The sequence below is a fragment of the Entelurus aequoreus genome, linkage group LG22 (assembly GCF_033978785.1).
Source record: "Entelurus aequoreus isolate RoL-2023_Sb linkage group LG22, RoL_Eaeq_v1.1, whole genome shotgun sequence".
Taxonomy (NCBI): domain Eukaryota; kingdom Metazoa; phylum Chordata; class Actinopteri; order Syngnathiformes; family Syngnathidae; genus Entelurus; species Entelurus aequoreus.
In genome coordinates this window covers 26272460-26298633 of record NC_084752.1, presented here as the reverse complement: position 1 = coordinate 26298633, position 26174 = coordinate 26272460, and the positions used below count along the sequence as shown (strand labels likewise).

The 26174-nt window shown below is 40.5% G+C and overlaps 16 non-coding genes across 16 annotated transcripts; 10 read left to right on the top strand and 6 right to left on the bottom strand.

The window, feature by feature from the left end:
* Positions 1–2751: 2751 nt before the first annotated feature.
* trnac-gca (transfer RNA cysteine (anticodon GCA)) lies at positions 2752–2823 on the top strand. Its single transcript has one exon. It is a non-coding gene; the product is annotated as a tRNA-Cys (tRNA).
* A 2496-nt stretch (positions 2824–5319) lies between these two features.
* trnac-gca (transfer RNA cysteine (anticodon GCA)) lies at positions 5320–5391 on the top strand. Its single transcript has one exon. It is a non-coding gene; the product is annotated as a tRNA-Cys (tRNA).
* Positions 5392–5670: 279 nt separating this feature from the next.
* On the top strand, positions 5671–5742 carry trnac-gca (transfer RNA cysteine (anticodon GCA)). The gene has a single exon. It is a non-coding gene; the product is annotated as a tRNA-Cys (tRNA).
* Positions 5743–7642: 1900 nt separating this feature from the next.
* On the top strand, positions 7643–7714 carry trnac-gca (transfer RNA cysteine (anticodon GCA)). Its single transcript has one exon. It is a non-coding gene; the product is annotated as a tRNA-Cys (tRNA).
* Positions 7715–10870: 3156 nt separating this feature from the next.
* trnac-gca (transfer RNA cysteine (anticodon GCA)) lies at positions 10871–10942 on the top strand. Its single transcript has one exon. It is a non-coding gene; the product is annotated as a tRNA-Cys (tRNA).
* A 1552-nt stretch (positions 10943–12494) lies between these two features.
* trnac-gca (transfer RNA cysteine (anticodon GCA)) lies at positions 12495–12566 on the top strand. The gene has a single exon. It is a non-coding gene; the product is annotated as a tRNA-Cys (tRNA).
* Positions 12567–14835: 2269 nt separating this feature from the next.
* Positions 14836–14907, top strand: trnac-gca (transfer RNA cysteine (anticodon GCA)). Its single transcript has one exon. It is a non-coding gene; the product is annotated as a tRNA-Cys (tRNA).
* Positions 14908–16274: 1367 nt separating this feature from the next.
* trnac-gca (transfer RNA cysteine (anticodon GCA)) lies at positions 16275–16346 on the top strand. The gene has a single exon. It is a non-coding gene; the product is annotated as a tRNA-Cys (tRNA).
* Positions 16347–16633: 287 nt separating this feature from the next.
* Positions 16634–16705, top strand: trnac-gca (transfer RNA cysteine (anticodon GCA)). The gene has a single exon. It is a non-coding gene; the product is annotated as a tRNA-Cys (tRNA).
* Positions 16706–17710: 1005 nt separating this feature from the next.
* On the top strand, positions 17711–17782 carry trnac-gca (transfer RNA cysteine (anticodon GCA)). Its single transcript has one exon. It is a non-coding gene; the product is annotated as a tRNA-Cys (tRNA).
* A 5290-nt stretch (positions 17783–23072) lies between these two features.
* LOC133640171 (U5 spliceosomal RNA) lies at positions 23073–23185 on the bottom strand. The gene has a single exon (XR_009824074.1). It is a non-coding gene; the product is annotated as a U5 spliceosomal RNA (small nuclear RNA).
* Positions 23186–23607: 422 nt separating this feature from the next.
* LOC133640111 (small nucleolar RNA U3) lies at positions 23608–23821 on the bottom strand. The gene has a single exon (XR_009824016.1). It is a non-coding gene; the product is annotated as a small nucleolar RNA U3 (small nucleolar RNA).
* Positions 23822–24185: 364 nt separating this feature from the next.
* LOC133640140 (U5 spliceosomal RNA) lies at positions 24186–24296 on the bottom strand. The gene has a single exon (XR_009824043.1). It is a non-coding gene; the product is annotated as a U5 spliceosomal RNA (small nuclear RNA).
* Positions 24297–24711: 415 nt separating this feature from the next.
* LOC133640205 (small nucleolar RNA U3) lies at positions 24712–24925 on the bottom strand. The gene has a single exon (XR_009824108.1). It is a non-coding gene; the product is annotated as a small nucleolar RNA U3 (small nucleolar RNA).
* A 364-nt stretch (positions 24926–25289) lies between these two features.
* Positions 25290–25402, bottom strand: LOC133640139 (U5 spliceosomal RNA). Its single transcript, XR_009824042.1, has one exon. It is a non-coding gene; the product is annotated as a U5 spliceosomal RNA (small nuclear RNA).
* A 420-nt stretch (positions 25403–25822) lies between these two features.
* Positions 25823–26036, bottom strand: LOC133639978 (small nucleolar RNA U3). Its single transcript, XR_009823898.1, has one exon. It is a non-coding gene; the product is annotated as a small nucleolar RNA U3 (small nucleolar RNA).
* Between the last annotated feature and the right edge of the window lie 138 nt (positions 26037–26174).

Here is a 26174-nt window from a genome sequence, read left to right as displayed (position 1 = left end):
CTTTCTTATCTTGTTTTAAATACTCAAGCTATTTTCAACTAGGGATGATGTTTGATAAGAAATTATCGAGTTCGAGTCTATTATCGAATCCTCTTATCGAACCGATTCCTTATCGATTCTCTTATCGAGTCCAGATAGGTTGTTGTATATGGAAAAAAAAACCACAATATTTGGTTTAACAAAAGCTCACTTTTATTATATAAGAAAACAATTCAATCTAAAAAATAAATAAATATTGACTGTTACCCCCCTAAAAAAATAAAATAAAATAAATAAATATTGACTGTTGTTACCCAAAAGGATATTAAGTGGGATTTTTCAGAAAAACAAATATATACAGTATCACAAAAACAACCTGTCTCTGTGATCACTATAGGTGTATAAATAATACTATAGTGTTAAATAAAATCAGTCCCTTGGGCACAAAACTGGAAATTATACAGCTCTCCAAAAAGTGCACTTCTGCTGCTATTTGACATAACTGTTTGTTATGATGCTTTGACATTTTTGCACTTTATTTCTTTATTGAAAGAAAATTCTATGAAGAGAAAAGTTGTTTGCAAATGTGGTTACAATGCTAAAAAATGAAAAGTTAAAGCTAAAAAAAGAAATACACTTTATTGAGTTAACATTATTTCTTTATAGGGGGAAAGATGTTATGAGCTAGGGAATATAACAACTACACTACCCATCATGCAACGGGAGTGACGAGCATGCGCGGTAGCCCCGAAAAGTGTTGCATGTCGTCACCCGTGAAAGTAAACGTCAAGAACTCAGCCAACACGCCTCGTCTGCATTATTTATAATTAGACAGACAACACATATACAGTGTGATTTTGTTTTGTTTACAAGGAAAGAAAAACAAAAGTTAAAAAAGGGAGATGTGTTGTATATATATATATGTGCTGCGGTTGTTTTAAGAACGTTGCGACAGCTGCCGTAAAGGAGGTGCGTTGCTAGCCTGGTTGCTATGTTTCCGGTGGGTCGTAAAAGTGTTCTTCATGTGTTTGTACCCTGCTCAAATCTCTCAGTAAAGTTATTCATTGGATTATACCTTTTGTTTTGAACTTTATTACACCTTGGAACGCTTTTTCCCGTCCATTTTTTTCCTGCTTTTGCTATCTGCGCCTAATGACTGAGCTAAGTGACTGATTTCTTGTGATGTCACACGGAGCATTTCTGGTCGGGACGGGATTCGTTCCGAGGGATTCGAATGAAGAACCAACTCTTTTCTTTACTATAGTGGTCTCGATAACGAGTACCGGTTCTCAAAAAGGGATTCGAGTCCGAGGACTCGGTTCTTTTCTTATCGAATAACCGGGAAAACCGGTTTCGAGTATCATCCCTATTTTCAACTAACAGTAAATTCCCCTGTGTGGAAATTATTTGAATTTAGGATAATCATTTAAACAAAAATATTCAGTGAACATTACTAAAAACAAAAACAAAACAATGCCTGTTTTAAGGCAACAATTGGACAACACTGGATATTCCTGGCTGCATCGCTGTCGGCTGGCTGTGTGTGTGTTGCACGTTGACGACGCTCATTCGCTGTCTCCTGTCACGTGACTGGGCCAGCTCTATACTCTGCCAGGTACAGGGGTGTCCCAGCACATAGTAAGTTAAGTAAGTCATCAAAAACATCTGAAAGTGATGCTTGCACCCCCCACACGCCGTTTTTTGGTTTATATCGATACTTTTTTCAGAAAAGTGATGCCAAATGAGCAGCGTGTGAGTATCGATATATCGATACCACAGGATCGATACGCACATCCCTACTCCACTCCCTTTGAACAAAGTCTCAACTTGTACAACTCATTTTAGTGTTGTTCAAAATCACAAATGCCATTTGTACAATTAAACAAATTTGTAATATCGGATAGGCGTGTTGCTCAGTGGTGGAGTGTTTGACTGCGGGTAAGAAGGTCCCCAGTTAAAATCTGGGCGCCCCCTCATCAGAGTCCTACACTTTTTCCCCTCATCAGACTCTCAAATGCTATTTGTACAATTGAACACATTTGTAATATCAGACAGGTGTGTTGCTCACTGGTAGAACATTTGACTGCAGAACAAGAAGTGTCCACTTCAAATGTCGTTAGTTTTATAAGTTTTCCTCTTTACCTTTTGTGGTCAATTCCAATATATACATGTTTTAATGAGCAATGTTCAAAACCTAAAACATAATTTGTACGATGAAACAAGATTTTTGGACAGTGTTTGCAGCTCACTGGTAGAGCATTTGACTGCAGGTAAAAAGGTCCCCAATTCAACTCTGGGCGCCCCCTCATCAGAGTGCTCCACTTTTTCCGATGGTTTCCTGAGCTTCTCCAATTTTATTGAGCCGTGTTTTATACGAAAATCGTGTTATGTATAATTGAATTACTCTGCTTAACAGGAGGTGTAGCTCAGTGGTAGAGCATTTGACTGCAGATCAAGAGGTCCCCAGTTCAACTCTGGGTGTCCCCTCTTCAGGGTCTGCCACTTTTTCTGAGCTTTAAAAAAAAAATTCTTGAGCAATTTTTTAAACCCCAAGCATGTTTTCTACAGAGAAATCTGCAACATTGCCAGGGGGTGTAGCTCATTGGTAGAGCATTTCACTGCAGATCAAGAAGTCCTGAGTCCAGCTCTGGGTGCCACCCCCTTATCAGAGTCCTCTACTTCTTCCGAGTGTTTTCAGATTTTCTACAAATTACTTTAGCAATGTTTTAAACCCAAAAAGTGCTTTGTATAATGGAATCAGCTTACTTAACAGGGGGTGTAGCTCAGTGGTAGAGCATTTGACTGCAGATCAAGAGGTCCCCAGTTCAACTCTGGGTGCCCCCTCATCAGGTTCCTCCATTTCCTTTGAACAAAGTCTCAACTTGTACAACTCTTTTAAGTGTTAATCAAAATCACAAATTCCATTTGTACATTAAACAAATTTGTAATATCAGACAGTCGTGTTGCTCAGTGGTGGAGCGTTTGACTGCGGTTAAAAAGGTCCCCAGTTCAAATCTGGGCGCCCCTCATCAGAGTCCTCCACTTTTTCTGATGGTTTCCTGAGCTTCTCCAATCTTATTGAGCCATGTTTTATACCCAAATTGTGTTATGTCTAATTGAATTACTATCTTTATCAGGGGTGTAGCTCAGTGGAGGACCCTTTGACTGCAGATCAAGAGGTCCCTAGTTCAACTCTGGACCCTCTTCAGGATCCACCACTTTTTCTGAGTTTTAAAAATTTTCTTGAGCAATTTTTTAAACCCCAAGCATATTTTGTACAAACAAATTTGCAGCATTGCTAGGTGGTGTAGCTCATTGGTAGAGCATTTGACTGCAGATCAAGAAGTCCCGAGTTCAGCTCTGGGCGCCACCCCCTAATCAGAATCCCCTACTTCTTCTGAGCATTTTTTGTTCTTCTACTTTTTTTTTGAGCAATGTTTTAAAACCAAAAAGTGTTTTTATAATAGAATCAACATACTTAAAAGGGGGTGTAGCTCAGTGGTAGAGCATTTGACTGCAGATCAACAGGTCCCCAGTTCAACTCTGGGTGCCCCCTCATCAGGTTCCTTCACCTTCTGTGAACAAAGACTCAATTTATATGACTCTCATTCGCGTTGTGCAAAACCACAAATGCTATTTGTACAATTGAACACATTTGTAATATCAGACAGGTGTGTTGCTCACTGGTAGGACATTTGACTGCAGAACAAAAAGTGTCCACTTCAAATGAAGTTAGTTTTCCTCTTTACCTTTTGTGGTCAATTCCAATATAAACATGTTTTAATGAGCAATGTTCAAAACCTAAAACATAATTTGTACGATGAAACAAGGTTTTTGGACAGGGTTTGCAGCTCACTGGTAGAGCATTTGACTGCAGGTAAAAAGGTCCCCAATTCAACTCTAGGCGCCCCCTCATCAGAGTGCGCCACTTTTTCCGATGGTTTCCTGAGCTTCTCCAATTTTATTGAGCCATGTTTTATACGCAAATCGTGTTATGTAAAATTGAATTACTATGTTTAACAGGGGGTGTAGCTCAGTGGTAGAGCATTTAACTGCAGATCAAGAGGTCCCCAGTTTAACTCTGGGCGCCCCCCCATCAGGTTCCTCCACTTCCTTTGAACAAAGTATCAACTTGTACAACTCTTTTTAGTGTTGTTCAAAATCACAAATGCCATTTGTACAATTAAACAAATTTGTAATATCGGACAGGCGTGTTGCTCACTGGTAGAACATTTGACTGCAGAACAAGAAGTGTCCACTTCAAATGTCGTTAGTTTTCCTCTTTACCTTTTGTGGTCGATTCCAATACATACATGTTTTAATGAGCAATGTTTGTAATATCGGACAGGCGTGTTGCTCAGTGGTGGATCGTTTGACTGCCGAACAAGAAGTCTCTACTTCATTTCTGGTTACTCTCATAAGTTTTCCTTTTGTCCTTTTGTGGTCAATACCAATACATACAAGTTTTAAAAAGCAATGTTCAAAACCTAAAACATATTTTGTATGATGAAACAAGGTTTTTGGATTGTGTTTGCAGCTCACTGGTAGAGCATTTCACTACAAACAAAAAGGTCCCCAATTCAACACTGGCGCCCCCTCATCTGAGTGCTCCACTTTTTCCGATGGTTTCCTGAGCTTCTCCAATTTTATTGAGCCATGTTTTATACGCAAATCGTGTTATGTCTGATTGAATTTATATCTTTATCAGGGAGTGTAGCTCAGTGGAGGACCCTTTGACTGCAGATCAAGAGGTCCCTAGTTCAACTCTGGACCGTCTTCAGGATCCACCACTTTTTCTGAGCTTTAAAAATATTCTTCTATTTTTGAAACCCCAAGCATATTTTGTACAAACAAATTGGCAACATTGCCAGGTGGTGTAGCTCATTGGTAGAGCATTTGACTGCAGATCAAGAAGTCCCGAGTTCAGCTCCGGGCCCCACCCCCTAATCAGAGTCCCTTACTTCTTCTGAGTGTTTTTTGTTCTTCTACAATTTTCTTGAGCAATGTTTTAAACCCAAAAAGTGTTTTACAATAGAATCAACATACACAAAAGGGGGTGTAGCTCAGTGGTAGAGCATTTGACTGCAGATCAACAGGTCCCCAGTTAAACTCTGGGTGCCTCCTCAACAGGTTCCTTCACCTTCTGTGAACAAAGTCTCAACTTATATGACTCTCATTAGCGTTGTGCAAAACCACAAATGCTATTTGTACAATTGAACACATTTGTAATATCAGACAGGTGTCCACTTTTTCCGATGGTTTCCTGAGCTTTTCCAATTTTATTGAGCCGTGTTTTATACGCAAATCGTGTTATGTATAATTGAATTACTATGCTTGACAGGGGGTGTAGCTCAGTGGTAGAGCATTAGACTGCAGATCAAGAGGTCCCCAGTTCAACTCTGGGTGCCCCCTCTTTAGGGTCCACCTCTTTTTCTGAGCTTTAAAAAAAAATAATTCTTGAGCAATTTTTTAAACCCCAAGCATGTTTTCTACAGACAAATCTGCAACATTGCCAGGTGGTGTAGCTCATTGGTAGAGCATTTCACTGCAGATCAAGAGTCCTGCTCTGGGTGCCACCCCCTAATCAGAGTCCTCTACTTCTTCCGAGTGTTTTCTAATTTTATACAAATTACTTGAGCAATGTTTTAAACCCAAAAAGTGTTTTGTATAATGTAGTCAATATACTTAAAAGGGGGTTTAGCTCAGTGGTAGAGCATTTGACTGCAGATCAAGAGGTCCCCAGTTCAACTCTGGGTGCCCCCTCATCAGGTTCCTCCACTCCCTTTGAACAAAGTCTCAACTTGTACAACTCATTTTAGTGTTGTTCAAAATCACAAATGCCATTTGTACAATTAAACAAATGTGTAATATCGGACAGGCGTTTTGCTCAGTGGTGGAGCGTTTGACTGCGGGTAAGAAGGTCCCCAGTTCAAATATGGGCGCCCCCTCATCAGAGTCCTACACTTTTTCCGATGGTTTCCTGAGCTTCTCCAATCTTATTGAGCCATGTTTTATACGCAAATTTTGTTATGTCTAATTGAATTGTTATCGTTATAAGGGGGTGTAGCTCAGTGGAGGACCCTTTGACTGCAGATCAAGAGGTCCCTAGTTCAACTCTGGACCCTCTTCAGGATCCACCACTTTTTCTGAGCTTTAATTTTCTCGAGCAATTTTTTAAACCCCAAGCATATTTTGTACAAACAAATTTGCAACATTGCTAGGTGGTGTAGGTCATTGGTAGAGCATTTTACTGCAGATCAAGAAGTCCTGAGTTCAGCTCTGGGTGCCACCCCCTAATCAGAATCCCCTACTTCTTCTGAGCATTTTTTGTTCTTCTACAATTTTTTTGAGCAATGTTTTAAAACCAAAAAGTGTTTTTATAATAGAATCAACATACTTAAAAGGGGGTGTAGCTCAGTGGTAGAGCACTTGACTGCAGATAAAGAGATTCCCAGATCAACTCTGGGTGCTCCCTCATCAGGTTCCTCCACTCCCTTTGAAAAAAGTCTCAACTTGTACAACTCATTTTAGTGCTGTTCAAAATCACAAATGCCATTTGTACAATTAAACAAAATGGTAATATCGGACAGGCGTGTTGCTCAGTGGTGGAGCGTTTGACTGCGGGTAAGAAGGTCTCCAGTTCAAATCTGGGCGCCCCCTCATTAGAGTCCTATACTTTTTCCGATGGTTTCCTGAGCTTTTCCAATCTTATTGAGCCATGTTTTATACCCAAATTGTGTTATGTCTAATTGAATTATTATCTTTATCAGGGGGTGTAGCTCAGTGGAGGACCCTTTGACTGCAGATCAAGAGGTCCCTAGATCAACTCTGGACCCTCTTCAGAATCCACTACTTTTTCTGAGCTTTAAATTTTTTCTTGAGCTATTTTTAAACCCCAAGCATATTTTGTACAAACAAATTTGCAACATTGCCAGGTGGTGTAGCTCATTGGTAGAGCATTTGACTGCAGATCAAGAAGTCCCGAGTTCAGCTCTCAGCCCCACCCCCTAATCAGAGTCCCTTACTTCTTCTGAGCATTTTTTGTTCTTCTACAATTTTCTTGAGCAATGTTTTAAACCCAAAAAGTGTTTTACAATAGAATCAACATACACAAAAGGGGGTGTACTGCAGCGGTAGAGCATTTGACTGCAGATCAACAGGTCCCCAGTTCAACTCTGGGCGCCCCCTCAACAGGTTCCTTCACTTTCTGTGAACAAAGTCTCAACTTATACGACTCTCATTAGCGTTGTGCAAAACCACAAATGTTATTTGTACAATTGAACACATTTGTAATATCAGACAGGTGTGTTGCTCACTGGTAGAACATTTGACTGCAGAACTAGAAGTGTCCACTTCAAATGTAGTTAGTTTTATAAGTTTTCCTCTTTACCTTTTGTGGTCAATTCCAATATATACACGTTTTAATGAGCAATGTTCAAAACCTAAAACATATTTTTTACGATGAAACAAGGTTTTTGGACAGTGTTTGCAGCTCACTGGTAGAGCATTTGACTGCAGGTAAAAAGGTCCCCAATTGAACTCTGGGCGCCCCCTCATCAGAGTGCTCCACTTTTTCCAATGGTTTCCTGAGCTTTTCCAATTTTATTGAGCCGTGTTTTATACGCAAATCGTGTTATGTATAATTGAATTACTATGCTTGACAGGGGGTGTAGCTCAGTGGTAGAGCATTTGACTGCAGATCAAGAGGTCCCCAGTTCAACTCTGGGTGCCCCCTCTTTAGGGTCCACCACTTTTTCAGAGCTTTAAAAAAAAATAATTCTTGAGCAATTTTTTAAACCCCAAGCATGTTTTCTACAGACAAATCTGCAACATTGCCAGGTGGTGTAGCTCATTGGTAGAGCATTTCACTGCAGATCAAGAAGTCCCGAGTCCTGCTCTGGGTGCCACCCCCTAATCAGAGTCCTCTACTTCTTCCGAGTGTTTTCTGATTTTATACAAATTACTTGAGCAATGTTTTAAACCCAAAAAGTGTTTTGTATAATGTAATCAACATGCTTAAAAGGGGGTGTAGCTCAGGGGTAGAGCATTTGACTGCAGATCAAGAAGTCCCCAGTTCAACTCTGGGTGCCCCCTCATCAGGTTCCTCCACCCCCTTTGAACAAAGTCTCAACTTGAACATCTCTTTTTAGTGTTGTTCAAAATCACAAATGCCATTTGTACAATTAAACAAATTTGTAATATCGGACAGGCGTGTTGCTCAGCGGTGGAGCGTTTGACTGCGGGTAAGAAGGTCCCCAGTTCAAATCTGGGCGCCCCCTCATCAGAGTCCTACACTTTTTCCGATGGTTTCCTAAGCTTCTCCAATCTTATTGAGCCATGTTTTAAACGGAAATTGTGTTATGTCTAATTGAATTATTATCTTTATCAGGGGGTGTAGCTCAGTGGAGGACCCTTTGACTGCAGATCAAGAGGTCTCTACTTCATTTCTGGTTACTCTCATAAGTTTTCCTTTTGTCCTTTTGTGGTCAATACCAATACATACAAGTTTTAAAAAGCAATGTTCAAACCCTAAAACATATTTTGTATGATGAAACAAGGTTTTTGGATTGTGTTTGCAGCTCACTGGTAGAGCATTTCACTACAAAAAAAAAGGTCCCCAATTCAACACTGGCGCCCCCTCATCTGAGTGCTCCACTTTTTTCGATGGTTTCCTGAGCTTCTCCAATTTTATTGAGCCGTGTTTTATACGCAAATCGTGTTATGTCTAATTGAATTTATCTCTTTATCAGGGGGTGTAGCTCGGTGGAGGACCCTTTCACTGCAGATCAAGAGGTCCCTAGTTCAACTCTGGACCCTCTTCAGGATCCACCACTTTTTCTGAGCTTTAAAATTTTTCTTGAGCTATTTTTGAAACCCCAAGCATATTTTGTACAAACAAATTTGCAACATTGCCAGGTGGTGTAGCTCAATGGTAGAGCATTGGACTGCAGATCAAGAGGTCCCCAGTTCAACTCTGGGTGCCCCCTCATCAGGTTCCTCCACTCCCTTTGAACAAAGTCTCAACTTGTACAACTCATTTTAGTGTTGTTCAAAATCACAAATGCCATTTGTACAATTAAACAAATGTGTAATATCGGACAGGCGTTTTGCTCAGTGGTGGAGCGTTTGACTGCGGGTAAGAAGGTCCCCAGTTCAAATATGGGCGCCCCCTCATCAGAGTCCTACACTTTTTCCGATGGTTTCCTGAGCTTCTCCAATCTTATTGAGCCATGTTTTATACGCAAATTTTGTTATGTCTAATTGAATTGTTATCGTTATAAGGGGGTGTAGCTCAGTGGAGGACCCTTTGACTGCAGATCAAGAGGTCCCTAGTTCAACTCTGGACCCTCTTCAGGATCCACCACTTTTTCTGAGCTTTAAAAATTTTCTCGAGCAATTTTTTAAACCCCAAGCATATTTTGTACAAACAAATTTGCAACATTGCTAGGTGGTGTAGGTCATTGGTAGAGCATTTTACTGCAGATCAAGAAGTCCTGAGTTCAGCTCTGGGTGCCACCCCCTAATCAGAATCCCCTACTTCTTCTGAGCATTTTTTGTTCTTCTACAATTTTTTTGAGCAATGTTTTAAAACCAAAAAGTGTTTTTATAATAGAATCAACATACTTAAAAGGGGGTGTAGCTCAGTGGTAGAGCACTTGACTGCAGATAAAGAGATTCCCAGATCAACTCTGGGTGCTCCCTCATCAGGTTCCTCCACTCCCTTTGAACAAAGTCTCAACTTGTACAACTCATTTTAGTGCTGTTCAAAATCACAAATGCCATTTGTACAATTAAACAAAATGGTAATATCGGACAGGCGTGTTGCTCAGTGGTGGAGCGTTTGACTGCGGGTAAGAAGGTCTCCAGTTCAAATCTGGGCGCCCCCTCATTAGAGTCCTATACTTTTTCCGATGGTTTCCTGAGCTTTTCCAATCTTATTGAGCCATGTTTTATACCCAAATTGTGTTATGTCTAATTGAATTATTATCTTTATCAGGGGGTGTAGCTCAGTGGAGGACCCTTTGACTGCAGATCAAGAGGTCCCTAGATCAACTCTGGACCCTCTTCAGAATCCACTACTTTTTCTGAGCTTTAAATTTTTTCTTGAGCTATTTTTTAAACCCCAAGCATATTTTGTACAAACAAATTTGCAACATTGCCAGGTGGTGTAGCTCATTGGTAGAGCATTTGACTGCAGATCAAGAAGTCCCGAGTTCAGCTCTCGGCCCCACCCCCTAATCAGAGTCCCTTACTTCTTCTGAGCATTTTTTGTTCTTCTACAATTTTCTTGAGCAATGTTTTAAACCCAAAAAGTGTTTTACAATAGAATCAACATACACAAAAGGGGGTGTACTGCAGCGGTAGAGCATTTGACTGCAGATCAACAGGTCCCCAGTTCAACTCTGGGCGCCCCCTCAACAGGTTCCTTCACTTTCTGTGAACAAAGTCTCAACTTATACGACTCTCATTAGCGTTGTGCAAAACCACAAATGTTATTTGTACAATTGAACACATTTGTAATATCAGACAGGTGTGTTGCTCACTGGTAGAACATTTGACTGCAGAACTAGAAGTGTCCACTTCAAATGTAGTTAGTTTTATAAGTTTTCCTCTTTACCTTTTGTGGTCAATTCCAATATATACACGTTTTAATGAGCAATGTTCAAAACCTAAAACATATTTTTTACGATGAAACAAGGTTTTTGGACAGTGTTTGCAGCTCACTGGTAGAGCATTTGACTGCAGGTAAAAAGGTCCCCAATTGAACTCTGGGCGCCCCCTCATCAGAGTGCTCCACTTTTTCCGATGGTTTCCTGAGCTTTTCCAATTTTATTGAGCCGTGTTTTATACGCAAATCGTGTTATGTATAATTGAATTACTATGCTTGACAGGGGGTGTAGCTCAGTGGTAGAGCATTTGACTGCAGATCAAGAGGTCCCCAGTTCAACTCTGGGTGCCCCCTCTTTAGGGTCCACCACTTTTTCAGAGCTTTAAAAAAAAATAATTCTTGAGCAATTTTTTAAACCCCAAGCATGTTTTCTACAGACAAATCTGCAACATTGCCAGGTGGTGTAGCTCATTGGTAGAGCATTTCACTGCAGATCAAGAAGTCCCGAGTCCTGCTCTGGGTGCCACCCCCTAATCAGAGTCCTCTACTTCTTCCGAGTGTTTTCTGATTTTATACAAATTACTTGAGCAATGTTTTAAACCCAAAAAGTGTTTTGTATAATGTAATCAACATGCTTAAAAGGGGGTGTAGCTCAGGGGTAGAGCATTTGACTGCAGATCAAGAAGTCCCCAGTTCAACTCTGGGTGCCCCCTCATCAGGTTCCTCCACTCCCTTTGAACAAAGTCTCAACTTGTACAACTCATTTTAGTGTTGTTCAAAATCACAAATGCCATTTGTACAATTAAACAAATTTGTAATATCGGACAGGCGTTTTGCTCAGTGGTGGAGCGTTTGACTGCGGGTAAGAAGGTCTCCAGTTCAAATATGGGCGCCCCCTCATCAGAGTCCTACACTTTTTCCGATGGTTTCCTGAGCTTCTCCAATCTTATTGAGCCATGTTTTATACGCAAATTGTGTTATGTCTGATTGAATTATTATCATTATCAGGGGGTGTAGCTCAGTGGAGGAACCTTTGACTGCAGATCAAGAGGTCCCTAGTTCAACTCTGGACCCTCTTCAGGATCCACCACTTTTTCTGAGCTTTAAAAATTGTCTTGAGCAATTTTTTAAACCCCAAGCATATTTTGTACAAACAAATTTGCAACATTGCTAGGTGGTGTAGCTCATTAGTAGAGCATTTGACTGCAGATCAAGAAGTCCTGAGTTCAGCTCTGGGTGCCACCCCCTAATCAGAGTCCTCTACTTCTTCTGAGCATTTTTTGTTTTTCTACAATTTTTTTGAGCAATGTTTTAAACCAAAAAGTGTTTTTATAATAAAATCAACATACTTAAAAGGGGGTGTAGCTCAGTGGTAGAGCATTTGACTGCATATCAACCTGCTCCCCTGTTCAACTCTGGGTGCCCCCTCATCAGGTTCCTTCACCTTCTGTGAACAACGTCTCAACTTATATGACTCTCATTAGCGTTGTGCAAAACCACAAATGCTATTTGTACAATTGAACACATTTGTAATATCAGACAAGCGTGTTGCTCACTGGTGGAACATTTGACTGCAGAACAAGAAGTGTCCACTTCAAATGGCGTTAGTTTTATAAGTTTTCATCTTTACCTTTTGTGGTCAATTCCAAATATATACATGTTTTAAAGAGCAATGTTCAAAACCTAAAACATATTTTTTGTACGATGAAACCAGGTTTTTGGACAGGGTTTGCAGCTCACTGGTAGAGCATTTGACTGCAGGTAAAAAGGTCCCCAATTCAACTCTGGGCGCCCCCTCATCAGAGTGCTCCACTTTTTCCGATGGTTTCCTGAGCTTCTCCAATTTTATTGAGCCGTGTTTTATACGCAAATCGTGTTATGTATATTTGAATTACTCTGCTTAACAGGGGGTGTAGCTCAGTGGTAGAGCGTTTGACTGCAGATCAAGAGGTCCCCAGTTCAACTCTGGGTGCCCCCTCTTCAGGGTCCACCACTTTTTCTGAGCTTTAAAAAAAATAATTTTTGAGCAATTTTTTAAACCCCAAGCATGTTTTCTACAGACAAATCTGCAACATTGCCAGGTGTTGTAGCTCATTGGTAGAGCATTTCACTAAAGATCAATAAGTCCCGAGTCCAGCTCTGGGTGCCACCCCCTAATCAGAGTCCTCTACTTCTTCCGAGTGTTTTCGGATTTTATACAAATTACTTGAGCAATGTTTTAAACCCAAAAAGTGTTTTGTATAAGGTAACCAACCTGCTTAAAAGGGGGTGTAGCTCAGTGGTAGAGCATTTGACTGCAGATCAAGAGGTCCCCAGTTCAACTCTTGGTGCCCCCTCATCAGGTTCCTCCACTCCCTTTGAACAAAGTCTCAACTTGTACAACTCATTTTAGTGTTGTTCAAAATCACAAATGCCATTTGTACAATTAAACAAATTTGTAATATCGGACAGGCATGTTGCTCAGTGGTGGAGCGTTTGACTGCGGGTAAGGAGGTCCCCAGTTCAAATCTGGGCGCCCCCTCATCAGAGTCCTCTACTTTTTCCGATGGTTTCCTGAGCTTCTCCAATCTTATTGAGCCATGTTTTATACCCAAATTGTGTTATGTCTAATTGAATTATTATCTTTATCAGGGGGTGTAGCTCAGTGGAGGACCCTTTGACTGCAGATCAAGAGGTCTCTAGTTCAGTAACAAAATCGGCCTACTATCACCTCAAAAATGTAAAAAGACTTAGAGGGCTCATGTCAGCTCAAGACTTAGAAAAACTTGTACATGCCTTTATTACCAGTAGGCTAGACTATTGTAATGGTCTCCTTGCAGGTCTTCCCAAAAAAACTGTCAGGCAGCTACAGCTTGTTCAGAACGCTGCTGCTAGAGTTCTAACAAAGACCAAAAAATGTGAGCACATTACACCAATTCTTAAATCCTTACATTGGCTCCCTGTACATCAGAGAATAGATTTCAAAATCCTCCTGCTCACATATAAATCACTACATGGTCTAGGGCCCAAGTATATCACTGATATGCTCCCACTATATACGCCCTCTAGATCACTAAGATCTTCTGAGACCAATCTGTTAGCGGTTCCAAGAGTAAACTCAAATCAAGGGAGATCATCATTCAGTCACTATGCAACACATAGCTGGAATAAACTTCCTGAAGATGTCAGACTCTCCCCAACTCTCACTACTTTTAAAACTAGACTGAAGACTTTTATGTTCACCTTAGCTTTCAGCTAAATCTTTTAATCTTTTAACTTTTAACGTCTGCACTGTTTTTATTTTTATTGTCTGCATTTTAATTTTGCTTTTATTTTCTTTCATTTCACTTTGTTGTCTGTGAAGCACTTTGAGTCTGCCTTGTGTATGAAAAGCGCTATACAAATAAAGTTGCCTTGCCTTGCCTTGCCTAGTTCAACTCTGGACCCTCTTCAGGATCCACCACTTTTTCTGAGTTTTAAAAATTTTCTTGAGCAATTTTTTAAACCCCAAGCATATTTTGTACAAACAAATTTGCAACATTGCTAGGTGGTGTAGCTCATTGGTAGAGCATTTGACTGCAGATCAAGAAGTCCAGAGTTCAGCTCTGGGCGCCACCCCCTAATCAGAGTCCCTTACTTCTTCTGAGCATTTTTTGTTCTTCTACTTTTTTTTGGAGCAATGTTTTAAAACCAAAAAGTGTTTTTATAATAGAATCAACATACACAAAAGGGGGTGTAGCTCAGTGGTAGAGCATTTGACTGCAGATCAACAGGTCCCCAGTTCAACTCTGGGTGCCCCCTCATCAGGTTCCTTCACCTTCTGTGAACAAAGACTCAACTTATATGACTCTCATTAGCGTTGTGCAAAACCACAAATGCTATTTGTACAATTGAACACATTTGTAATATCAGACAGGTGTGTTGCTCACTGGTAGAATATTTTGACTGCAGAACAAGAAGTGTCCACTTCAAATGTCGTTAGTTTTCCTCTTTACCTTTTGTGGTCAATTCCAATATATACATGTTTTAATGAGCAATGTTCAAAACCTAAAACATAATTTGTACGATGAAACAAGGTTTTTGGACAGTGTTTGCAGCTCACTGGTAGAGCATTTGACTGCAGGTAAAAAGGTCCCCAATTCAACTCTAGGCGCCCCCTCATCAGAGTGCTCCACTTTTTCCGATGGTTTCCTGAGCTTCTCCAATTTTATTGAGCCATGTTTTATACGCAAATCGTTTTATGTAAAATTGAATTACTATGTTTAACAGGGGGTGTAGCTCAGTGGTAGAGCATTTGACTGCAGATCAAGAGGTCCCCAGTTCAACTCTGGGTGCCCCCTCATCAGGTTCCTCCACTTCCTTTGAACAAAGTATCAACTTGTACAACTCTTTTTAGTGTTGTTCAAAATCACAAATGCCATTTGTACAATTAAACAAATTTGTAATATCGGACAGGCGTGTTGCTCAGTGGTGGAGCGTTTGACTGCCGAACAAGAAGTCTCTACTTCATTTCTGGTTACTCTCATAAGTTTTCCTTTTGTCCGTTTGTGGTCAATACCAATACATACAAGTTTTAAAAAGCAATGTTCAAAACCTAAAACATATTTTGTATGATGAAACAAGGTTTTTGGATTGTGTTTGCAGCTCACTGGTAGAGCATTTCACTACAGATAAAAAGGTTCCCCAATTCAACTCCGGCGCCCCCTCATCTGAGTGCTCCACTTTTTCCGATGGTTTCCTGAGCTTCTCCAATTTTATTGAGCCATGTTTTATACGCAAATCGTGTTATGTCTAATTGAATTTATATCTTTATCAGGGGGTGTAGCTCAGTGGAGGACCCTTTGACTGCAGATCAAGAGGTCCCTATTTCAACTCTGGACCCTCTTCAGGATCCACCACTTTTTCTGAGCTTTAAAAATATTCTTCTATTTTTGAAACCCCAAGCATATTTTGTACAAACAAATTTGCAACATTGCCAGGTGGTGTAGCTCATTTGTAGAGCATTTGACTGCAGATCAAGAAGTCCCGAGTTCAGCTCTCGGCCCCACCCCCTAATCAGAGTCCCTTACTTCTTCTGAGCATTTTTTTTTCTTCTACAATTTTCTTGAGCAATGTTTTAAACCCAAAAAGTGTTTTACAATAGAATCAACATACACAAAAGGGGGTGTAGCTCAGTGGTAGAGCATTTGACTGCAGATCAACAGGTCCCCAGTTCAACTCTGGGTGCCCCCTCAACAGGTTCCTTCACCTTCTGTGAACAAAGTCTCAACTTATACGACTCTCATTAGCGTTGTGCAAAACCACAAATGCTATTTGTACAATTGAACACATTTGTAATATCAGACAGGTGTGTTGCTCACTGGTAGAACATTTGACTGCAGAACAAGAAGTGTCCACTTCAAATGTAGTTAGTTTTATAAGTTTTCCTCTTTACCTTTTGTGGTCAATTCCAATATATACACGTTTTAATGAGCAATGTTCAAAACCTAAAACATATTTTGTACGATGAAACAAGGTTTTTGGACAGGGTTTGCAGCTCACCGGTAGAGCATTTGACTGCAGGTAAAAAGGTCCCCAATTGAACTATGGGCGCCCCCTCATCAGAGTGCTCCACTTTTTCCGATGGTTTCCTGAGCTTTTCCAATTTTATTGAGCCGTGTTTTATACGCAAATCGTGTTGTGTATAATTGCATTACTATGCTTGACAGGGGGTGTAGCTCAGTGGTAGAGCATTTGACTGCAGATCAAGAGGTCCCCAGTTCAACTCTGGGTGCCCCCTCTTTAGGGTCCACCACTTTTTCTGAGCTTTAAAAAAAAATAATTCTTGAGCAATTTTTTAAACCCCAAGCATGTTTTCTACAGACAAATCTGCAACATTGCCAGGTGGTGTAGCTCATTGGTAGAGCATTTCACTGCAGATCAAGAAGTCCTGACTCCAGCTCTGGCTGCCACCCCCTAATCAGAGTCCTCTACTTCTTCCAAGTGTTTTCTAATTTTATACAAATTACTTGAGCAATGTTTTAAACCCAAAAAGTGTTTTGAATAATGTAATCAACATACTTAAAAGGGGGTGTAGCTCAGTGGTAGAGCATTTGACTGCAGATCAAGAGGTCCCCAGTTCAACTCTGGGTGCCCCCTCATCAGGTTCCTCCACTCCCTTTGTACAAAGTCTCAACTTGTACAACTCATTTTAGTGTTGTTCAAAATCACAAATGCCATTTGTACAATTAAACAAATTTGTAATATCGGAAAGGCGTGTTGCTCAGTGGTGGAGCGTTTGACTGCGGGTAAGAAGGTCCCCAGTTCAAATCTGGGCGCCCCCTCATCAGAGTCCTACACCTTTTCCCCTCATCAGACTCTCATTAGCGTTGTGCAAAACCACAAATGCTATTTGTACAATTGAACACATTTGTAATATCAGACAGGTGTGTTGCTCACTGGTAGAACATTTGACTGCAGAACAAGAAGTGTCCACTTCAAATGTCATTAGTTTTATAATGTTTCCTTTTTACCTTTTGTGGTCAATTCCAATATATACATGTTTTAATGAGCAATGTTCAAAACCTAAAACATAATTTGTACGATGAAACAAGATTTTTGGACAGGGTTTGCAGCTCACTGGTAGAGCATTTGACTGCAGGTAAAAAGGTCCCCAATTCAACTCTGGGCGCCCCCTCATCAGAGTGCTCCACTTTTTCCGATGGTTTCCTGAGCTTCTCCAATTTTATTGAGCCGTGTTTTATACGCAAATCGTGTTATGTATAATTGAATTACTCTGCTTAACAGGAGGTGTAGCTCAGTGGTTGAGCATTTGACTGCAGATCAAGAGGTCCCCAGTTCAACTCTGGGTGTCCCCTCTTCAGGGTCTGCCACTTTTTCTGAGCTTTGAAAAAAATAATTCTTGAGCAATTTTTTAAACCCCAAGCATGTTTTCTACAGACAAATCTGCAACATTGCCAGGTGGTGTAGCTCATTGGTAGAGCATTTCACTGCAGATCAAGAAGTCCCGACTCCAGCTCTGGGTGCCACCCCCTAATCAGAGTCCTCTACTTCTTCCAAGTGTTTTCTAATTTTATACAAATTACTTGAGCAATGTTTTAAACCCAAAAAGTGTTTTGTATAATGTAATCAACATACTTAAAAGGGGGTGTAGCTCAGTGGTAGAGCATTTGACTGCAGATCAAGAGGTCCCCAGTTCAACTCTGGGTGCCCCCTCATCAGGTTCCTCCATTTCCTTTGAACAAAGTCTCAACTTGTACAACTCTTTTTAGTGTTAATCAAAATCACAAATTCCATTTGTACATTAAACAAATTTGTAATATCGGACAGGCGTGTTGCTCAGTGGTGGAGCGTTTGACTGCGGGTAAAAATGTCCCCAGTTCAAATCTGGGCGCCCCCTCCACTTTTTCCGATGGTTTCCTGAGCTTCTCCAATCTTATTGAGCCATGTTTTATATGCAAATTGTGTTATATCGAATTTAATTATTATCTTTATTAGGGGGTGTAGCTCAGTGGAGGACCCTTTGACTGCAGATCAAGAGGTCCCTTGTTCAACTTTGGACCCTCTTCAGGATCCACCACTTTTTCTGAGCTTTAAAAACATTCTTGAGCAGATTTTGAAACCCCAAGCATATTTTGTCCTAAAAATTTGCAACATTGCCAGGTGGTGTAGCTCATTGGTAGAGCATTTGACTGCAGATCAAGAAGTCCTGAGTTCAGCTCTGGGTGCCACCCCCTAATCAGAGTCCCCTACTTCTTCTGAGCATTTTTTGTTCTTCTACAATTTTCTTGAGCAATGTTTTAAACCCAAAAGGTCCCTAGTTCAACTCTGGCCCCTCTTCAGGATCTACCAATTTTTCTGAGCTTTAAAAATTTTCTTGAGCAATTTTTTAAACCCCAAGTATGTTTTCTACAGACAAATCTGCAACATTGCCAGGTGGTGTAGCTCATTGGTAGAGCATTTCACTGCAGAACAAGAAGTGTCCACTTCAAATGTAGTTAGTTTTATAAGTTTTCCTCTTTACATTTTGTGGTCAATTCCAATATATACACGTTTTAATGAGCAATGTTCAAAACCTAAAACATATTTTGTATCTGATGAAACAAGGTTTTTGGACAGGGTAGAGCATTTGACTGCAGGTAAAAAGGTCACCAATTCAACTCTGGGCGCCCCCTCATCAGAGTGCTCCACTTTTTCCGATGGTTTCCTGAGCTTCTCCAATTTTATTGAGCCGTGTTTTATACACAAATCGTGTTATGTATAATTTAGTGTTGCTCACTGGTGGAACATTTGACTGCAGAACAAGAAGTGTCCACTTCAAATGTCGTTAGTTTTATAAGTTTTCATCTTTACCTTTTGTGGTCAATTCCAATATATACACGTTTTAATAAGCAATGTTCAATACCTAAAACATATTTTGTACGATGAAACAAGGTTTTTGGACAGGGTTTGCAGCTCACTGGTAGAACATTTGACTGCAGGTAAAAAGGTCCCCAATTCAACTCTGGGCGCCCCCTCATCAGAGTGCTCCACTTTTTCCGATGGTTTCCTGAGCTTCTCCAATTTTATTGAGCCATGTTTTATACGCAAATCTTGTTATGTATAATTGAATTAATATGCCTAACAGGGGGTGTAGCTCAGTGGTACAGCATTTGACTGCAGATCAAGTGGTCCCCAGTTCATCTCTGGGGTTCCCCCTTCAGGGTCCCCCACTTTTTCTGAGCTTTAAAAAAATTCTAGAGCAATTTTTTTAACCCCAAGCATGTTTTCTACAGACAAATCTGCAACATTGCCAGGTGGTGTAGCTCATTGGTAGAGCATTTCACTGCAGATCAATAAGTCCCGAGTCCAGCTCTGGGAGCCACCCCCTAATCAGAGTATTCTACTTCTTCCGAGTGTTTTCTGATCTTCAACAAATTACTTGAGCAATGTTTTAAACCCAAAAAGTGTTTTGTATAATGGAATCAGCATGTTGTTAAGGGGATGTAGCTCAGTGGTAGAGCAATTGACTGCAGATCAAGATGTCCCCAATTCAACCCTGGGTGCCCCCTCATCAGGTTCCTGCACCTCCTTTGAACAAAGTCTCAACTAGTACAATCCTCATTAGCATTGTTCAAAACCACAAACGCTGTTTTTACAATTAAACACATTTGTAATTTCGGACGGGTGTGTTGCTCAGTGGTACAGCGTTTAACTGCAAAACCAGAAGTCTCCACTTCAAATCTGGTTACGCTCATATGTTTTCCTCTTTACTTTTTGTGGTCAATACCAATACTTACAAGTTTTAAAAAGCAATGTTCAAAACCTAAAACATATTTTGTAAGATGAAACAAGGTTCTTGTATTGTGTTTGCAGCTCACTGGTAGGGCATTTGACTGTGGATATAAAGGTCCCCTGTTCAAATCTGGGCGCCCCCTCATCAGAGTCCTCCATTTTATCCGATGGTTTCCTGAGCTTCTCCAATCTTATTTAGCCATGTTTTATATGCAAATTGTGATATGTCTAATTGAATTACTATCTTTATCAAGGGGTGTAGCTCAGTGGAGGACCCTTTGACTGCAGATCAAGAGGTCCCTAGTTCAATTCTGGACCCTCTTCAGGATCCACCACTTTTTCTGAGCTTTAAAAATGTTCTTGAGCAATGTTTTAAACCCAAAATGTGTTTTTATAGTGGAATCAACATACATAAAATGGGGTGTAGTTCAGTGGTAGAGCATTTGACTGCAAAAAGAAAAGCACCGGTCAATTGACCGAGGAATTGATTATTGGCAGGGAAATTCAAAGTTTTAAATCAGACCAGATCCATCCATTACCGCATGTTCACCACTGGCTGTAACCTCGGTAATGTTGCAACCGCACACTAAACATTGCAACAGTCAACCGCTGCTCATTGTTAATTTTTTTCACAGGGCAGAGAGCGAAAAAAAATTTAGTAAGACTCTTGTTGTTCCTCCCCACGGAAATCTTTAGTAAAAGGCGTCCTGGGCATCCATAACACCTCAGCAATGCCACAGGCTGATTGCCTCCATGCCACGCCGCATTGATGCAGTAATCCGTGCAAAAGGTTTCCCAACCAAGTATTGAGTGCATTAATTGACATTTTCAAATGTTTTATTTTATTTTGCTGTCATAAATCTTTATTTTTTACTTGGTCTGAGAAAATATTCTAATTTTTTGTGACGGGATTTTTGAGTTTTCTTAAACTGTATGCCATAATCAGCAATATTAAAATAATAAAAGGCACATGTTCATGTTTTTAGTTGCATTACAGAAAATAAAGGGCTTTATCACAATATTCTAATTTTCTGAGACAGTCCTGTAGTCTTAAAGTTCTAACAATTGCTGAGAGGAAGTCATCTGCAAGACTACTGTTTTCACTCACAGGGTGCATTTTGTTGATGTACAACACATTTTACAGTTTCAAATTTAAAAAAAACCAAGACAGTTCAAATACATTTACTTTCCCCCGATAATATCAAGTGGATTGTAACAAGTTAAAAAAGAAAAGCACTGGTCAATTGACCGAGGACCTGAATATTGGCAGGAAAATTCAAAGTTTTAAATGAGACTGGATCCATCCATTATCAATCGTTCAATCAATCAATGTTTATTTATATAGCCCTAAATCACAAGTGTCTCAAAGGGTTGCACAAGCCACAACGACATCCTCGGTACAGAGCCCACATAAGGGCAAGGAAAACTCACCCCAGTGGGACGTCGATGTGAATGACTATGAGAAACCTTGGAGAGGACCGCAGATGTGGGTAACCCCCCCCCCCCCTCTAGTGTTGTGTCGTTCGCGAACGATTCGTTTGAAAGAACGAATCTTTTGAGTGAACGTACTGAACCGAATCACTTCATGAACTGATTCGTTCCTTTCTCAGTTCAGTTGAGCTCCGCCGCGACCATGCCGGTATGAGTGCGCATTCTGTGACTCACTGAACCCTCGACGTTGGCGAACGACGCAGCCAATGAGAGGGCGGGGGGAGGGACTGAGCGAACGATTCGTTCACCGTGGATTAACGACATGAATCACTCAGTGAACGACAACGCTCTCGCTCTCTGCTCTGCGGGGGGGGGGGGGGGGGGGGGGGTAAAGTGTAGGGCAGGCTGTTTTGAGAAGATTTAAAATAAAAATAATAACTAATGTATGTACACATACATAGGCTATTATTTACACAGTTATTGTAACAAAAATACATTTCTCCTTGGGGATCAATTCTGATTCATATTATTATTATTATTATCCATTCTACTGCAACTGTTGTTGTTGATGTTGTTTAGTAGCTATCATCATCATTATAATAATGCTGATTTGCAATTAAACTGTACTGCTGCTGCAGAAGTGATTCGGTTCACGTACTGAACTGCGGCCACAGTGTGGCGCTGTGTCAGTCACTGATTCTAGTGATTCAGTACAGTCAAAAGAACTGCAGAAGTGATTCGGTTCACGTACTGAACTGCGGCCACAGTGTGGCGCTGTGTCAGTCACTGATTCTAGTGATTCAGTACAGTCAAAAGAACTGCAGAAGTGATTCGGTTCACGTACTGAACTGCGGCCACAGTGTGGCGCTGTGTCAGTCACTGATTCTAGTGATTCAGTACAGTCAAAAGAACTGCAGAAGTGATTCGGTTCACGTACTGAACTGTGGCCACAGTGTGGCGCTGTGTCAGTCACTGATTCTAGTGATTCAGTACAGTCAAAAGAACTGCAGAAGTGATTCGGTTCACGTACTGAACTGCGGCCACAGTGTGGCGCTGTGTCTGTCACTGATTCTAGTGATTCAGTACAGTCAAAAGAACTGCAGAAGTGATTCGGTTCACGTACTGAACTGCGGCCACAGTGTGGCGCTGTGTCAGTCACTGATTCTAGTGATTCAGTACAGTCAAAAGAACTGCAGAAGTGATTCGGTTCACGTACTGAACTGCGGCCACAGTGTGGAGCTGTGTCAGTCACTGATTCTAGTGATTCAGTACAGTCAAAAGAACTGCAGAAGTGATTCGGTTCACGTACTGAACTGCGGCCACAGTGTGGTGCTGTGTCAGTCACTGATTCTAGTGATTCAGTACAGTCAAAAGAACTGCCGATCCCATGAAAACAAGCCACATGAAAACAAACACACGTCCCCATTATCTCAACACATAAAGTTATGTCTGCACTGTACTGTACTACGCATGCCCCCCCCCTCCTATTTTTTTATTTTGGGAGAGGGGGGGGGGGGATTCGGTGAACAAATTTTTTGAACGAATCATTTTAAGGAACTGATTCTTGTGATTCAGTACAGTCAAAAGAACTGCCGATCCCATCACTACCCCCCTCTAGGGGAGACCGAAAGCAATGGATGTCGAGTGGGTCTGACATAATATTGAGGGAGTCCAGTCCATATTGGATCTAACATAATACCGCATGTTCACCACTGGCTGTAACCTTGGTATTGTTGCAACAACACACTAAACATTGCAACAGTTAACCACTGCTCATTGTTACTGTTTTCACAGGAAAGACAAGCCTGCTTCACAGGACATTAAAACATTTAGTTATACTCTTGTTGTTCCTCCCCACAGAAATCTTTAGTAAAAGGCGAAAGATTTATGCAAATTGAAGAGAAACAAGAGTGATCTACAGGCTGAATGTACTTTGGCCGACCCCATTCCCGGCCACACCAAGGTAACACACGGTTTCAAGGTGACACTTTAGTTAACCAACAACTGATGGTATCCAGTCACATTCCCAAGCAATGCTGCAGCACCTTACAAATGTCCACAGATTTTAGTCAAGTATCATCTCGCCTTAGTGTAATGGGTACAACGGGTTCTGGTACTTAGCCAAAACACAATAGGCATCAGTTTAATTAGTTTTTCTTCCATTTCCAAATATACACGTTATGGGTGTTTAAGTGCCATGCGGTCGCATGATTTGTTTCCACTGTTCATTGGAAGACTAGTCTTCTCATATCCAACTGAGAATGCTTTAATCAAAGAGAAACATTTTAACAACAAGCCATACATCTTTGAAGAGTTTCTTATTAAAGATGTAGGTAACCACTCTGAACATATTCCCTCCATCAAAACCTCATTAAGAAGCAAAGAACAATCATCAATGACAAAGAACACATGACAGAATCATTGTTCCATGTCAGCTTCATGTTCAGGAAGAAACATCGAATCTCATCATCATGGTTAGCAAGACCTTCACTTTAGAAACACATTTCTCAAGACAATATCTTTAGAAATGATCCCTGAAAGTATAGTCTTAACGTTCTAACAATTGCTGAGAGGAAGTCGTTTGCAAGACTACTGTTTTCACTCACAGGGTGCATTTTGTTGATGTACAACACATTTTACGGTTTCAAATTTAGAAAAACCAAGACAGTACAAATTAATTTACATTCCCCCGATGAAATCAAGTGGATTGTAACAAGTTCAAAAAGAAAAGCACTGGTCAATTGACTGAGGACCTGAATATTGGCAGGGAAATTCCAAGTTTTAAATGAGACCGGATCCAACCATTACCGCATGTTCACCACTGGCTGTAAAACCTTGGTATTGTTGCAACCGCACACTAAACATTGCAACAGTCAACCCACGCTCATTATGTATTGCTTTCACAGGAAAGAGAAGCCCTGCTTCACAGGGCATTAAAAAATTTAGTAAGCCTCTTGTTGTTCCTCCCCACGGAAATCTTTAATAAAAGGCGAAAGATTTATGCGACTTGAAGAGAAACGAGAATGATCTACAGGCTGAATGTACTTTGGCCGACCCCATTCCCGGCCACACCAAGGTAACACACGGTTTCAAGGTGACACTACTTAACCAACAACTGATGGTATCCAGTCACATTCCCAAGCAATGCTGCAGCACCTTACAAATGATTTTAGTCAAGTATCATCTCGCCTTGGTTTAACGGGCAAAACGGGTTCTGGTACTTAGCCAAAACACGATAGGCATCAGTTTAATTAGTTTTTCTTCCATTTCCAAATATTCAAGTTATGGGTGTTTAAGTGCCATGCGGTCGTACGATTTGTTTCCACTGTTCATTGGAAGACTAGTCTCCTCATATCCAACTGAGAATGCTTTAATCAAAGAGTAACATTTTAGCAATAAGCCATACATCTTTGAAGATTTTCTTATTAAAGATGTAGGTAACCACTCTGAACATATTCCCTCCATCAAAACCTCATTAAGAAGCAAAGAACAATCATCAATGACAAAGAACACATGACGGAATCATTGTTCCATGTCAGCTTCGTGTTCAGGAAGAAACATCTAATCTCATCATCATGGTTAGCAAGACCTTCACTGTAGAAACACATTTCTCAAGACAATATCTTTAGAAATGATCCCTGAAAGTATAGTCTTAACGTTCTAACAATTGCTGAGTGGAAGTCATTTGCAAGACTACTGTTTTCACTCACAGGGTGCATTTTGTTGACTTACAACACATTTTACGGTTTCAAATTTAGAAAAACCAAGACAGTTCAAATTAATTTACTTTCCCCCGATGAAATCAAGTGGATTGTAACAAGTTCAAAAAGAAAAGCACTGGTCAATTGACTGGGGACCTGAATATTGGCAGGGAAATTCCAAGTTTTAAATGAGACCGGATCCAACCATTACCACATGTTCACCACTGGCTGTAAAACCTTGGTATTGTTGCAACCGCACACTAAACATTGCAACAGTCAACCACCGCTCATTATGTATTGTTTTCACAGGAAAGAGAAGCCCTGCTTCACAGGGCATTAAAAAATTTAGTAAGCCTCTTGTTGTTCCTCCCCACGGAAATCTTTAGTAAAAGGCGAAAGATTTATGCGACTTGAAGAGAAACATGAGTGATCTACAGGCTGAATGTACTTTGGCCGACCCCATTCCCGGCCACACCACGGTAACACACGGTTTCAAGGTGACACTACTTAACCAACAACTGATGGTATCCAGTCACATTCCCAAGCAATGCTGCAGCACCTTACAAATGTCCACGGAATTTAGTCAAGTATCATCTCGCCTTGGTTTAACGGGCAAAACGGGTTCTGGTACTTAGCCAAAACACGATAGGCATCAGTTTAATTAGTTTTTCTTCCATTTCCAAATATTCAAGTTATGGGTGTTTAAGTGCCATGCGGTCATACGATTTGTTTCCACTGTTCATTGGAAGACTAGTCTCCTCATATCCAACTGAGAATGCTTTAATCAAAGAGTAACATTTTAGCAATAAGCCATACATCTTTGAAGACTTTCTTATTAAAGATGTAGGTAACCACTCTGAACATATTCCCTCCATCAAAACCTCATTAAGAAGCAAAGAACAATCATCAATGACAAAGAACACATGACAGAATCATTGTTTCATGTCAGCTTCATGTTCAGGAAGAAACATCTAATCTCATCATCATGGTTAGCAAGACCTTCACTGTAGAAACACATTTCTCAAGACAATATCTTTAGAAATGATCCCTGAAAGTATAGTCTTAACGTTCTAACAATTGCTGAGAGGAAGTCATTTGCAAGACTACTGTTTTCACTCACAGGGTGCATTTTGTTGATGTACAACACATTTTACGGTTTCAAATTTAGAAAAACCAAGACAGTTCAAATTAATTAACTTGCC